This window comes from Bos indicus, chromosome 1 (assembly GCF_029378745.1).
Source record: "Bos indicus isolate NIAB-ARS_2022 breed Sahiwal x Tharparkar chromosome 1, NIAB-ARS_B.indTharparkar_mat_pri_1.0, whole genome shotgun sequence".
In the NCBI taxonomy this organism is placed as follows: Eukaryota; Metazoa; Chordata; class Mammalia; order Artiodactyla; family Bovidae; genus Bos; species Bos indicus.
In genome coordinates, this window is record NC_091760.1 from 155,861,752 (window position 1) to 155,877,369 (window position 15,618).

Consider the following 15,618-nt stretch of genomic DNA (forward strand, 5'->3'; position numbering starts at 1 on the left):
CCAGAGTCAGGGGTGTGATGGGGCCACCAGGACAGGAAGTGCTGAAGAACTGAAGGGCGGCCATCAGTCTCCTTTCTCCAAACCTCCCCTTTGTCTTTCTTCCTGTGGCTGTCCCGCTGCTCCTCTCCTGCTTATGTAGCTGAGCATGGTTGCAGGTTGTTACTGAGCCTTGGATATCCCAGCAGAGCCACCCAGAGACAGGACTGCCTTTCTGTCTCCCACAGTTCTCAGGGAAGAGTCTGCTTGCTGCACCTGGGGCCATGACCACCCCTGGTCCAACAAACTGACCAAAGGACTGTATTTAAGGAAACACAGCAGCTCTTTTCGTCTCTGAGGCGGCAGGGTGAGAAGAGACTGCATTTCAGCTGCTGTTCACCTGACATTCCCTCGTTACAGCACTGGAGTCAGAGTAGATGAAGTTTGTACTTGGTCAGTTTTTAAGGACTGCAAGTTTTAATGTGTTGATATACTGTCTCTTTGGTTATCTAATCTCAGCATCTCTGCATTTCTATCAGTTGACTGATACATATTAAAGACCATAAACAAAATTAGTTTATTTTTTAAATGGGCAAATTTATTTTTGAATTATTAGTCAAGATCTATCCAAATGCAGACATGCTTTGTTCTAGTCTGGATATGCAATAAAATTAATTTAAGTAACTTTAATCAGCTTCAAAAACAGCAAATTTCAAGACAATTAGGTTAACTTTAAGAATTCATATTTATTGAGTTAACAGATGGTAAATTAAAAAACAATGAAGTTAATTTTTTAAATCATTCATTGGATTAGAAAAACAGACATTTAACGAAACTGTTTTTAAGCTGGATTTTTTTTTCATCCCAATATGCATATTTTAAGATTCCAATTTGGGGGACTTCTGTGAAGACACCGAATGAGTTGCAATATATGAAGACACTCCTCCAGCAAATTACTTTTTTAAAGGCTTTAAAACCATCTGCAAAAGAATTTTGTGCATCAACAATAAAAATATGAGAGAGAAGTGTATTCCAGATATTGGAAGGAGTGAAGAGTCTACTTTGTCACATTCCTACTGTAAGCTGTTTCTGGGCCTTCTGTGTTGCCTGCCCTGGCATACTTTGGGAGTTTCCTACGCTAGCAGAGTAAAAGTTACTCCTGGGCAGAATTGCATTTTAATGGTCAAACACAGGACTCCCCTTCGATGACTTCTTGGGCCTTGTGCATGAATGACTTGAAATATCTGAGCATCCCCAAATGTGCTCCTTCGTTCTTTTTTGTTTTCTCCTTTGTTTTCTTTGTAAGTGCTACCAGTTGACTCTGTCGGCTTATAGGAGACGGGGAATTGCATGGAAGTACGCTGAAGGCACGGGAGCTTTTCCTCTGTAGGTGGAATTGGAAATAACACCACTAATAGATTAAGATAATCTTTGCATTTTTCCAAGGGAAAACCACTTGGCTCAGATGGTAAAGCGTCTGCCTACCATGCGGGAGACCCGGGTTCGATCCCTGAGTCAGGAAGATCCTCTGGAAAAGGAAATGGCACCCCACTCCAGTATTCTTGCCTGGAAAATCCCATGGATGGAGGAACCTGGTAGGCTACAGTCCATGGGGTCACAGAGAGTTGGACACGACTGAGCGACTTCACTTTACTTTGCATTTTACTGGCCATTGTTAGTTTTAACAGATGGCATATTTAGAACCTGAGTTATACCTGTGGAAGCAAATTATTCCATACAAATAATTGGATTAGATTTGTTTGAATGGCTCATTGTTCAATTGCTGTTATAGTTCTTTCCTCACCTCGGATAGTTGCAAACTGTAACAATTTATTTCATGGTCCTAGAAACCTCTTATCTAAAATGTGGTCTTACTTTACATTGTAAATCTAACATTACTTGGTCAGTAATGTTGAGAACTGTATTTACTGATTTTGAAAGAAAAATTTATTAATCATAATTTGAGTTAAAAACAGAGATATAAAAGCACATTTATTGACATTACTGTGGTAAAAATTATCTTATTTTTGTGCATTTGAAACTGTTCAGCCCCTAGTCCCTTTTCTCCTTGAAATAACTGTTTTTATAATAGCCTTTTGATAATACAAGTCTTCTTAGGAATGCAATTATAATAGTATAGCAGGACAGACTGTATTGTTTTTAATTAAACAGGTAAAAATAAGAGTAGATTGTGATCAAATAAAAAATTCATTAGATGAAATTTCTGTTTTGCAAAAGTGGAAATAAGGGATACAGAAGAAAAACCGTAACTAGTCTAAACATCCAAAGAAAATGAATCAAAGTTCAAAGGAGAAGAGAAAAATGGGCAAATTATGGAGCTCTGACTTAGAATGTAAGCTTCTTGAGAGCAATAAACATCTTATTGTAACCCTACCCCTAACAGAGCAGTTAATACACAGTATATACTATTAGTGTTATATAAATATTTCTTAAATTCGTGAATAAAATAATGGATGTTTCCTTGAAAATAAAGCAAGTGGATCAGAAATAAAAAAGTTATAACTGAAGAACATTTTCTCTATATAAAAACTATAATGATATTGTAAGGTTTCTTTTGGGCAAAATTAAGGAATGGAGATAAATGTCTGGTCATAGGCTGGTTAATTTTTAAATTTTAGGACAAACAAAATTCCTTCAAGTATCTAAGAATACATTATACACACACACACACACTTGTAGATTACCTTCATATTTCTTATTTAGAACAAGAACTTTTTAAGACCATTGGTCAATTTCTACACAATTTTAGAGAAACAAGTTTGATTCTGCAAGTTTATGCCTACCCAATTATTGCCTTACGTGTAAAAACAACAGAAGAACATTTTAAAATCGGCAAAGTATCAGAAAATAGAACAACTAAGAGTATTGTCTGTAAAAATTGCAAAGATATGGCTTGTAGATGACTAAGAAGTGAGACAATATAAAAATTCAAGAATAGGAAATTTCAGGGAAAATGATTAGTGCTAACTAAGCCTTGAAGATAAAGATAAAGTAATAAATGAATAAAGTGCAGTGAACATTGAAGTGATTAAGAATTGATGCTGGTGACTAGATTTTTTTATTAAGGAAGCGATGTTTTCAATAAAGTAATTCTGAAAAGGAGGTTTTAAAATTTTTAAATAAAGAGGCTGTAGCTAATGATCACCATGTGGAAAGAGAAACTGGACAAAACAAAAGAGATCATTAAAAGTTTGGCTTTCTTTTTAAATAATCAGGTAAGAATGTATTTAAAGATCGTTGTGAACAATTTATTATAGATACTAATTGAATGGGAAACATAATATCTGTTTTATAAATAATTGTGGAAGATAAAAATAAATAAGACATAGTCCATGCAACAGGCAAGATGGAGAGAAAGCAATAAGAAATTGTTGAAGAAAATATAGCATCCAATCAATTATGGGCGGTTTGTAGCACAGTTCTATTTCTTTTCTTCCATTTCTCACATTCTCAAACTTCGGATAAAGTTTCTTATATTAAAAAATATACCGTTGTTTAAATACAAGAACTTGCAGCATTTATTGGGTAAGAGTCTGGGCTGTGGAGCCAGGCGGCCTGTGTCAGCGCTCGTCAGGTGTGTGACCGTGGGCACGTTGTTGAACTTTTGTTTCTAAGTTTATCCTGTAAAATGAGGATAATTGCAGTACCTACCTCGTTGGGTGATTGAGAGGATTAAATGTGCTTAGAACACTGTGTGGAACTTAAATATGTATCATCTAGTATTGTTATTGTTAATTTACAAATAAACCTCACTGCTTCCCAGCTCCTTAGTGATCAGACAAGATGACATTTCCCTTTAGCTGGTCCTTAGATAGGACATCCATTAGTAACAAGTTTCATTTTTATATATAGATTTTACTGTCTTTACTATGAATTACCCAATGCAGAGATTTCTAGAAACCTACCTACTATTAGTTGAAGGCACACTTGTGAATTCTCTCCAAGGAGTATTGTCAAAAATCAAATTTCTATTTTTTTTTTTCCACTTTCCAGAAACTCAATCTCTCTGCTTGTGTCTGTCTCTGAGGACATGGGCGTGAGCAATCGAAACTGTCCACTGAAGCCAGGATTACATTAATTTCACCAGCCTTGAGTTAGAGAAAATATGTATCTACTTCTCCGGTTTTCACCTTCCTCTAGCTGCGTGACTCTTTCCAGCTCCTTGATCTGAGAGTAGACAGCTGTTTAAGAAATGGGACATTTGTTGTGACTTGAGTTTTATGAATCGCACACCCTATAAAGCCTGAAGATGTGCCTTGAAATGTTATCCCACTCGGCAGATCCAAAGAATTTAGATTTTGGTAGAGTTTATTCACAACTTGAAACAGTGAAGTAAAAAAATCAAAACAAAACAAAAAACCAAACCAGAAAGCCCAACAACTGTTAAGATGCCAGGATGTATTAACTATCTTAATGGGCTGATGGAGCTACAAGACCTTGTAATGACCTCTGCCAACTATAGTGACAGGTGTTGACAAGGTAAAGTATCGCGGTGCCTGCAAGAGGAAAGGTGAGAATTGGCATTTTGCACATCTGGAGGAGCAGTCCCTCTGAAGTATCTGCTTGGGTTTCAGGGCAGCTGCCCTCTGCTCTTCTGAGCCTTCAGCTTGTAAGCGCCCAGGGGTGAACCCTCCGAGGTGAGCGGCGCTCTGCTTAATGCCGGCGCTCTCCTTACCTGTCTCACCCAGGCCCTACAGCGTTCACGAATAATATCCCTTGGTTAAACTCCCTCATAATGATCAGCTCTATGAAGTGGTAGATGCCTAACAAACTGCCTTAATGTCTGAGTTTCTCATTTTTGCTGGAGTTGTTATCGCCTTGATTCATGAAGGCAGGCTTGGGTTTATCCGCCTCCACCTCCTTCCAGGATTGACCCTAAGCCTTTCACGCTCTCTCTTCTAATAGTTAGGTTCTATTAGCACACAATACCACTTTTGAAGACGTTTGCTAAGTCAGCAGGTAGCATTTCACATTAGTGATGATTGACCACGTGAAGAACAAGAAAATAGTAACAGTGATAGTAACCGTGAAATCCATGTCCTCTTGGGAAAATGGGTCCAAGGATTCACTCAGTTCAGTTCAGTTCAGTTCAATCGCTCAGTCGTGTCCGACTCTTTGCAACCCCACGGACTGCAGCACGCCAGGCCTCCCTGTCCATCACCAACTCCCGGAATTTACCCAAACTCATGTCCATTGAGTCGGTGATACCATCCAACCATCTCATCCTCTGTCGTCCCCTTCTCCTCCTGCCCTCAATCTTTCCCAGCATCAGAGTCTTTTCTAATGAATCAGCTTTATGCATCAGGTGGCCAAAGTATTGGAGTTTCAGCTTCAGCATCAGTCCTTCCAATGAACACCCAGGACTGGTCTCCTTTAGGATGGGCTGGTTGGCTCTCCTGGCTTCACCCAGAAAATGCTAACCCAGTGAATGACAGGGTGACAGGCTGTGTCACTAAAAGGTGACCTCAGGATTATTACTGTATTTTGAACTGGTTTCTTACATAGCCAAACGCTAGACAATTTCTCATTCTTATAGTACAATTGGAGGGGATTTCTTGTGTTTATGCTACCACATGAGGTGAAATGGAACTGAGTTTGGTCCTCTCTTTAACCAACCATCAGTGTCTGAACTTGGGGAAAATTTCTAAACAATTCTGGGCCTCAGTATCTCCACTTGAGAATAGGAACAATGGTATTTATTAGGGTATGAGAGCAACATGTCATACCATAAAAGTCCTGGTACCCAGCAGTCACTTCATAAATTCTGGTCCTCCCCATCCCTGTTTATGTAGCTAACACACAACTCAGGTGTCATCTTCAAATATATTCTAAATTGATTATCACATGCATAGAGCTGTTGATTCTGAAGATAGGTGAAGTTCCCATCTCTCCAGCCTTCATGCCTTGATTCATTTTTCAGTGCTTTAATGAGCATCTACCGTAAGAACTGACTACTTTGGAAGACAACAAAGGAGAGTGAACTATCAATCCTGTTACCAAGGAGATTGGGGTCGAGAAAGGGAGGCTACATATTTTTTAAATGCCAGTAGAGAAACAAGGTAAAGTACTACCTTTATAAGAAGGAGAAATTATTAGTTTTTAAACTGGAGTTAGTTGATGTACAATGCTGTGTCCATTGCTAGTGTACAGCCCAGGGACTCAGTTATACATACACATGTATATTCTTTTTCATATTCTTTTCCATTGTAGGTTATTACAGGGTATTGAATATAGTTCCCTGTGTTATACAGCAGGTCCGTGTTATCTGTCTTAGATGTAGTAGTATGTATGCGTTAATCCCACACTCCTCCCCTTTCTCCATTGGTAACCAGAACTTCTCTATGTCTGTGAGTCTATTTCTCTTTTGTAAATAAGTTTATCTGTATCTTTTTTTAGATTCCACATGTAAGCAACTTCACATGATATTTGTCTTTGTCTGACTTCCTTCACTTGCTTCCCTGGTGGCTCAGATGGTAAAGAATCTGCCTGCAATGTGGAAGACCTGGGTTTGATCCCTGGGTTGAGAAGATCCCCTGGAGGAGGGCATGGCACCCCACTCCAGTATTCTTGCCCAGAGAATCCCATGGACAGAGGAGCCTGGTGGGCTACAGTCCATGGGGTCACAGAGAGTCCGACATGACTAAGTGACTAAGCACAGATTACTTCACTTAGTGTGATAATCTCTAGGCCCATCCATGTTGCTGTAAATGCGATCATTTCTTTCTTCTTAATGACTGAGTAATACCCTGTCGTATGTAAGTATCAAATCTTCTTTATCTTTACATCTGTCAATGCACATTTAGGTTGCTTCTATGTCTTGGCCACTGTAAACAGTCCACCGTGAACACTGGTACCATGTATCTTTTAAAGTTAGAGTTTCTCTAGAAGGAGAAACTTTATCAACTAGGGTTCTCAGGGAAGGCTTCATGGAGGAGGTAGGGTTGCACTGGGCTTTAAAGAAGAGGTACAGTTCAGACAACAGTGAAGGTGGGGATACAATGAGCCAAGACTAAAGCTGTGGACTTGAGCAGAGGAAACACTGACCTGGGACTGGCAAGACCTAGGTTGGGATTACCTTGGCTGGACCGCTTCCCCTTCAGTTCCTTCATCTGTGAAATGTGTGCAATGATCTGCACCCATTGGTCTTTCAGGGCTCTGGAGAGGATCTAATGGGAGCTTGAGTGTGGAAACTCTTTGGAAACCATGAAGCACTCAGTGAAGGAAGACGGTACATTTTTTTCTTCTCTTAGCCCGTAAACTTCACGACAGCAATAGACAGGATGATTGTGTCAGCCTTTAAAAAATGCTCCGTGGAGTTTACCAAAAAGTTATATTGTAAACCTTAATCAGTTGCTCAGTTGTGTCCGACTCTTTGTGACCCCATGGACTGCAGCACACCAGGCCTCCCTGTCCATCACCAGCCCTCCGAGCTTGCTCAAACTCATGTCCCTCGAGTCAGTGATGCCATCCAACCATCTCACCCTCTGTCATCCCCTTCTCCCACCTTCAGTCTTTCTCAGCATCAGGGTCTTTCCCAATGAGTCACTTCTTTTCATCAGGTGGGCAAAGTGTTGGAGTTCCAGCTTCAGCATCAGTTCTTCCAATGAATATTCAGGACTGATTTCCTTTAGGATTGACTGGATTGACCTCTGTGCAGTCCAAGGGACTCTCAAGAGTCTTCTCTAACACCACAGTTCAAAAGTATCAATTCTTCGGTGCTCAGCCTTCTTTATGGTCCAAATCTCACATACATATATGACTACCAGAAAAACCATGGCTCTGATTATATGGACCTTTGTTGGCAAGTGAGGTCTCTGGTTTTTCATATGCTGTCTAGGTTGGTCATAACTTTTCTTCCAAAGAGCAAGCGTCTTTTAATTTCATGGCTGCAGTTATCATGTGCAGTGATTTTGGAGCCAAAGAAAATTAAGTCTGTCACTGTTTCCATTGTTTCCCCATCTATTTGCCATGAAGTGATGGGACCAGGTGTCATGATCTTAGTTTTCTGAATGTTGACATTTAAGCCAGCTTTTTCATTCTCCTCTTTCACTTTCATCAGTTCAGTTCAGTCGCTCAGTCGTGTCCGACTCTTTGCGACCCCATGAATCACAGCACACCAGGCCTCCCTGTCCATCACCAACTCCTGGAGTCCACCCAGACTCATGTCCATTGAGTCAGTGATGCCATCCAGCCATCTCATCCTCTGTCGTCCCCTTCTCCTCTTGCCCCCAGTCCCTCCCAGCATCAGAGTCTTTTCCAATGAGTCAACTCTTCGCATGAGGTGGCCAAAGTACTGGAGTTTCAGCTTTAGCATCAGTCCTTCCAAAGAAATCCCAGGGCTGATCTCCTGCAGAATGGACTGGTTGGATCTCTTTGTAGTCCAAGGGACTCTCAAGAGTCACTTTCACCAAGAGGCTGTTTATTTGTTCTTCACTTTCTGCCATAAGGGTGGTGTTATCTGCATATCTGAGGTTATTGGTATTTCTCCCAGCAAACTTGATTCCAGCTTGGGATTCATCCAGCCCAGCATTTCTCATGATGTACTCTGGATATAAGTTAAATAAGCAGAGTGACAATATACAGTCTTGACGTACTCCTTTCCCAATTTGGAACCAGTCTGTTGTTCCATGTCCAGTTCTAAATGTTGCTTCTTGACTTGCATACAGGTTTATCAGGAGGCAGTTCAGATGGTCTAATATTGCCATCTCTTTCAGAATTTTCCACAGTTTGTTGTGATCCACACAGTCAGAGGCTTTGGCATAGTCAATAAAGCAGAAATAGATGTTTTTCTGGAACTCTCTTGCTTTTTCTATGATCCAGCGGATGTTGGCAATTTGATCTCTGGTTCCTCTGCCTTTTCTAAATCCAGCTTGAACATCTGGAAGTTCTCAGTTCACATACTATTTAAGCCTGGCTTGGAGAATTTTGAGCAATACTTTACTAGCATGTGAGATGAGTGCAATTGTGCAGTAGTTTGAACACTGTTTGGCATTGCCTTTCTTTGGGATTTGAATGAAAATTAACTTTTTCCAGTCCTGTGGCCACTGCTGAGTTTTCCAAATTTGCTGGCATATTGAGTTCAGCACTTTCACAGCATCATCTTTTAGGATTTGAAATAGCTTAACTGGAATTCCATCACCTCCACTAGCTTTGTTTGTTGTGATGTGTCCTAAGGCCCACTTGATTTCAGATTCCAGGATGTCTAGCTCTAGGTGAATGATCACACCATCGTGATTATCTGGGCATTAACATCTTTTTTTGTATAGCTCTTCTGTGTATTCTTGTCACCTTTTCTTAATATCTTCTGCTTCTGTTAGGTCCATACCATTTCTGTCTTTTATTGTGCCCATCTTTGCACGAAATATTCCCATGGTATCTTTAATTTTCTTGAAGAGATCTCTAGTCTTTCCCATTCTATTGTTTTCCTATATTTCTTTGCGCTGATCTCTGAGGAAGGCTTTCTTATCTCTCCTTGCTATTCTTTGGAATGCTGCCTTCAGATGAGTATATCTTTCCTTTTCTCCTGTTCCTTTAGCTTTTAAATATCTAATTTAAATATTGTAAGTCTTAAATATTTACAATTTTTTTCAACTATACCTCAATAAAACTGAGAGTAAAAAACTTTTATGAAATAAAGAACTATTGATTGAATGAATGACTCCATGAGTGCTCTGGGTTGAATGTCTGCACCCCCCACAAAGTCATATGTTGAAATCCCCAATGTGGTGGTATTAGGAGGTGGGGCCTTTGGAGGTAATTAGGTTTAGATGAGGTCATGAAGGTGGAGCCTCTTAGAAAAAGAGGAAAAAACACAGCATACAGTGCAAAAGGGGTGGTCTACCAGCCCGAAGTATGTCTTCAGTTCAGTTCAGTGGCTCAGTTGTGTCTGACTTTTGTGACCCCATGACCCACAGCATGCCAGGCCTCCCTGTCCATCACCAACTCCCAGAGTTTACCCAAACTCATGTCCATTGAGTCCATATGCCATCCAAGCATCTCATCCTCTGTTGGCCCCCTTTCCTCCTGCCCTCAATCTTCCCCAGTATCAGAGTCTTTTGAAATGAGTCAGGTCTTCGCATCAGGTGGCCAAAGTATTGGAGTTTCAGCTTCAGCCTCACTCCTTCCAATGAATATTCAGGACTGATCTCCTTTAGGATGGACTGGTTGGATCTCCTTTCAGTCCAAGGGACTCTCAAGAGTCTTCTCCAACACCACAGTTCAAAAGCATCAATTCTTCAGTGCTCAGCTTTCTTCGCAGTCCAACTCTCACATCCATACATGACCACTGGAAAAGCCATAGCCTTGACTAGAAGGACCTTTGTTGGCAAAGTAATGTCTCTGCTTTTAATATGCTATCTAGGTTAGTCATAACTTTCCTTCCAGGAGCAAGTGTCTTTTAATTTCATGGCTGAAGCCACCATCTGCAATGATTTTGGAGCCCAGAAAAATAAAGTCAGCCATTGTTTCCACTGTTTCCCCATCTCTTTCCCATGAAGTGATGAGACCGGATGCCATGATCTTACTTTTCTGAATGTTGAGCTTTAAGCCAACTTTTTCACTCTCCTCTTTCACTTTCATCAAGAGGCTCTTTAGTTCTTCTTCACTTTCTGCCATAAGGGTGGTGTCATCTGCATATCTGAGGTTCTTGATATTTCTACCGGCAATCTTGATTCCAGCTTGTGCTTCATCCAGCCCAGCGTTTCTCATGATGTACTCTGCATAGAAGTTAAATAAGCAGGGGGACAATATACAGCCTTGACAGACTCCTTTTCCTATTTGGAACCAGTCTGTTGTTCCATGTCCCGTTCTAACTGTCGCTTCCTGATCTGCATACAGATTTCTCAAGAGGCAGGTCAGGTGGTCTGGTATTCCCATCTCTTTCAGAATTTTCCCCAGTTTATTGTGAACCACACAGTCAAAGGTTTTGCCATAGTCAATAAAGCAGAAATAATGTTTTTCTGGAAAACTCTTGCTTTTTCAATGATCCTGCGAATGTCTTCACCAAGAAGCAAACCTGCTGGCCCCTTGACCATTGACTACCAGCCTCCAGAGAGATGAGAAATAAGTGTCTGTTGCTTAAGCCACCCAGCCTGTGGTATTCTGTGATAGCGGCCTGGGCAGATTAAGACAACGAATGAGTGAATCCAGGAATGAAATGAAATGATAGCACAGAGTAGGAAAGCTACAGCATGAACTGGGAATCAAGGGCTGTCTTTGAAAACATGTCCTGTCGCTGGGTGTTAGGACAGCAATCTGTGATGGGATAGAATGGGTCCACTAGGCTGGGTCCACAGACTGTGGTCTGTGAACCAGCAGCATCTGAATCACCTGGGAACTAGTTAGAAATGGAAGTTTCTGGGCCCCCAGCCAGGCCAACTGAATCTGAAACTCAAGGGTGAGGCTGGTAATCTGTGTTTTAGCAATCAGTCCCTCTAGGTCATTATGATGCATAGTAGATTTTCAGAACCTTTGCTTTGTACTTCTGTGGGGATTTTAGAAGCGAGTCTCCTGGAAATTCAGTGTTAATGAAGGTGGTTGGCTATTGATGGACATAATCAGAGCTGTATTTCTGATATGATAAGGCATGAAGTTGTGCCTAGAAGAATTCATAGTTTCAATGTACAAAGGACTAGTAGCAACACTGGAAAACATGTATCTGCTAATCCTCAGAGTTGAATTTTTTTTTTTTTCTAATTGCAGATAACGTCCACATTGTCACCTAAGCAGCAAAACAGAATAGGCATTGCTCCCAGGCACTGGGCAAGCTTGCTGGGTCTGCAGAGACAGAAGGGATGAGGACGCTTATGTGAAAGCACAGAAATTAACTGTCCAAATGGGGCCCAGCCAATCTCAGAGAGGCCTCCTAGTTCTGATGAACTCTGGGGAAATGCTACATGGGACCTTCCAAACCAAGTTACATGGGCAGCTCTTCCTGAGACGTGGCTAACTAAATGCACAGGGTGAAAGATCGGTTTTGTCTTCAGGGCTGGTGGAGACAGGTCTGCCAAAGGACAGGACATCTCATGGAAGAGAAATGAAGAGCCTCAAGAGAAAACATTTATCTTAAGAGTCAAGAAGCAAAAATCCAAGTGTCGGATGGGGAGGAAGTTAGGGAGAAGCAGAATGAGGACTATTTAGAGTGGCTCTGGGGCTTTGGGGATGACCAGTCACTAGGTTTGCCCCGGACTGGACAAGCGCTGTCAAACTAGGACAACTGGTCACCCCATGGCTACACTCCCTAACCTATATTAAACGCCTGGGGAGAAGATGTGGTGAAAGCAGAATAAGTACTGCTCTAAAGCTGTTTCTCAAAGTAACTGTCTGCAGATGCAAAGGCAGCATCACCTGGGAGCTTATTAGAGGTGCAGCTTCAGGGCTTCCCTGGTGGCTCAGCTGGTAAAAAAATCCACCTGCAGTGTGGGAGACCTGGGTTCAGTCCCTGGGTGGGGAAGAGCCCCTGGAGAAGGGAATGGCTACCCACTCCAGTATTCTTTTCTTGAGTATTCCACGGACAGTCCATGGAGTCACAAAGAGTTGGACGTAACTGAGCAACTTTCACTCACTTCTAGACCTGCAGGACTAGACCTGCACTAGAGCAGGAGCCCTGAGTGATTTGCAAAACATCAGTTTGAGAAAGACAGCCTTAGAAGATCCTGTGAGCTCCAGGTGGCTTCCCCCAATAAGAAAATGTAGCGCTGATGGAAAGTGTAGGGAATTTCTTGGCTGTGATACGGTTTATGTCCAGGTCAGCCAGATTCGAAGCCAAAACTGTATCGATCATCCAGAGAAGGAACAGAAGCATCAAGGAAGATGAGATGCTGGAGTCTCCAGAACAGACAGCAGAGAGGGAAGAGATGGATGACCCAAAGCAGCCAAGAGGGGCCTCCTGAGCGATTAATGGTGGTAATTGTAGGGAACACGAGGAAAGCCAGAAATAGTGAGAGCAAAGCCGAAGCAAACTCTCTTCTGTTCCTACTAGTGTGACCCTTTTTGGTTAAAATCAAGCCTCAGGGGACTGGGAAATGAGTGATACTTGGAAATGTGGAACCGCAGGCCTGTTGCTAAGCTTGTAGAGAAAAGTGAAAAATCATCATCTGCTAAAAGTATTCAGCTTTACAATTTGCATATCACTCTGATATGCAAAGAAAGTTGTTTTCTCTGTTTTTTCCTCTACCTGATCTGTTCTTTTTCATGGGCTCCAGCTCTCTATTCTAGTGGACATAATTTGCACTTAATTAATCATGTTTCATTTTCTTCCAGCTTGAACATAATTCTTTCACTTAAAACATCCTAACCAGTAGTTCTTAAATGCAGGCTTGCAACTGAATCACCTAGGGGGCTTGTTAAAACACAGATTTCTGGGCCCAACTCCAGGGTTTCTGATTCAGTGCAATGGGTGGAGACTTAAAGTTTGTGTTTCTAAGGTGTTCGAGGATGACGCTGATGTTACTGGTCCAAGGCACACACGCTGACAACCTCTCATTCAAACGACTCGGCATCGTCTTCCCATCCGAAGGTGATGATTTCAAAACCGTCCTCTCTGAGAAGAATGCTTCTCGAATTGATTGATCTTTCCAGTGGATCATGGATCCAATGCATGGTCTTCCAGTATAGGATGAGGATGCAGCTTACACCAAGAGCGCCTGGCCACACAAGTTCAGCACCTGAACTGGTCTATGGCTTGTTCAACAATCCTCATCCACTGATCACATGCTAGGATGTCAAGGCAGGGTCATTTCATGACACAAATTCCTGAACATGACTCGCCTGTATGTATCTCACCCCAGGTAGCTAACACACTGGCCCTGCTGATGGACTGCCTTTTGAGTAGCTTTATGTAATTTGAGATAACTCTCAGATTCTCTTTCTCCCTTGTCTGTCTCTTTCCCAAGATGGCACCTGGGTATATGAGGGGGGTGTTTTTGTATACTTGTGGCATCCTTGGATTATGCATTGTTTTCTGGAGGCTCCAAATTTTTTCTATAGAAAGTGAAGCCACTCAGTCGTGTCCAACTCTTTGCAACTCCATGGACTGTAGCCTGCCAGGCTCCTCTGTCTGTGGGATTTTCCAGGCAAGGGTACTGGAGTGGGTTGCCATTTCATTCTCCAGTGGATCCTCCCAAACCATAATCAAACCCAGGTCTCCCGCATTGCAGGCAGACGCTTTACCATCTGAGTCACCAGGGAAGCCCTTCTATAGAATTTTTTCTATAGAAAGGCTTAATTCATCTTCTGCCTGAAATTGAGATCATTGAAATGTGACTAGATTCCACTGCTCTTTCGAGATGATGTGTGCTGGCCACTTCTGTTGCTGTAACTTTGGACTTTTCCCCTACTGTCAAAGTTCCACACCTGCCCCATCCCAGCCCATGGTCTCTTTCTTGGACCTTAGACCTCTGCTAGTCCACCAATGGTCTCAATGTGGGAGTGAGAAACTCCAGAGACCCCTGCTTCCCACACTAAGGCCTCAAGGAGACAGGATCACTTTCTAAGTTCTGTATACCTTCTACAGCTGTCTCTGCATCCTTCTTTCTGGTCTACATGGGATATGGTGCTGGGCCAAATGCTCAGAATCCCCTAGAAGTAGGGACATGCTGGAGGGAGCTTGCAACTCAATTTTTTTTTGGAAATTTGCACTCCAACTCTTTCTGTTTGTGTTTGTTCAGTTGTTTAGTCGTGTCTGACTCTTTGTAACCCCATGGACTGCACCACACAAGGCTTCCCTGTCCTTCACTATCTATTGGAGTTTACTCAAACTCATGTCCATCGAGTCGGTGATGCCTTCCAACCATCTCATCCCCTGTCGTCCCCTTCTCCTCCTGCCTTCAATCTTTCCCAACATCAGGGTCTTTTCCAATGAGTCAACTCTTCACATCAGGTAGCCAAAGTATTGAAGCTTCAGTTTCAGCATCAGTCCTTCCAGTGAATATTCAAGGCTGATTTCCTTTAGGATTGGATGATTAGATCTCCTTACGGTTCAAGGGACTCTCAAGAGTCTTATCCAGCATCACAGTTTGAAAGCATCAATTCTTTGGCACTTAGCTTTCTTTATGGTCCAACTCACATCCATACATGACTACTGGAAAAGCCATAGTGTTTACTATATGGACATTTGTCTGCAAAGTGATGTCTCTGCTTTTTAATATACTAAGTTTGTCATAGCTTTTCTTCCAAGGAGCAAGCATCTTTTAATTCATGGCTGCAGTCACCATCTGCAGTGATTTTGGAGCCCAAGAAAATAAAATCTGTCACTGTCTCCATTGTTTCCCCACTGATTTGCCATGGAGTGATGGGATGAGATACCATGATCTTAGTTTTTTGAACATTGAATTTTAAGCCAACTTTTTCATTCTCCTCTTTCAATTTCATCAAGAGGCTCCTTAGTTCTTCTTCACTTTCTGCTATTAGGATGTGTCGCCTGCGTATCTGATGCTGTTGATATTTCTCCCAGCAGTATGGATTCCAGTTTGAGCTTCATCCAGCACAGCATTTCGCACCACGTACTCTATGTATAAGTTAAATAAACAGGGTGACAATACACCACCATGTTGTACTCCTTTCCCGATTTGGAATCAGTCCATTGTTCTATGTCTGGTTCTGACTGTTGCTTCTTGACCTGCA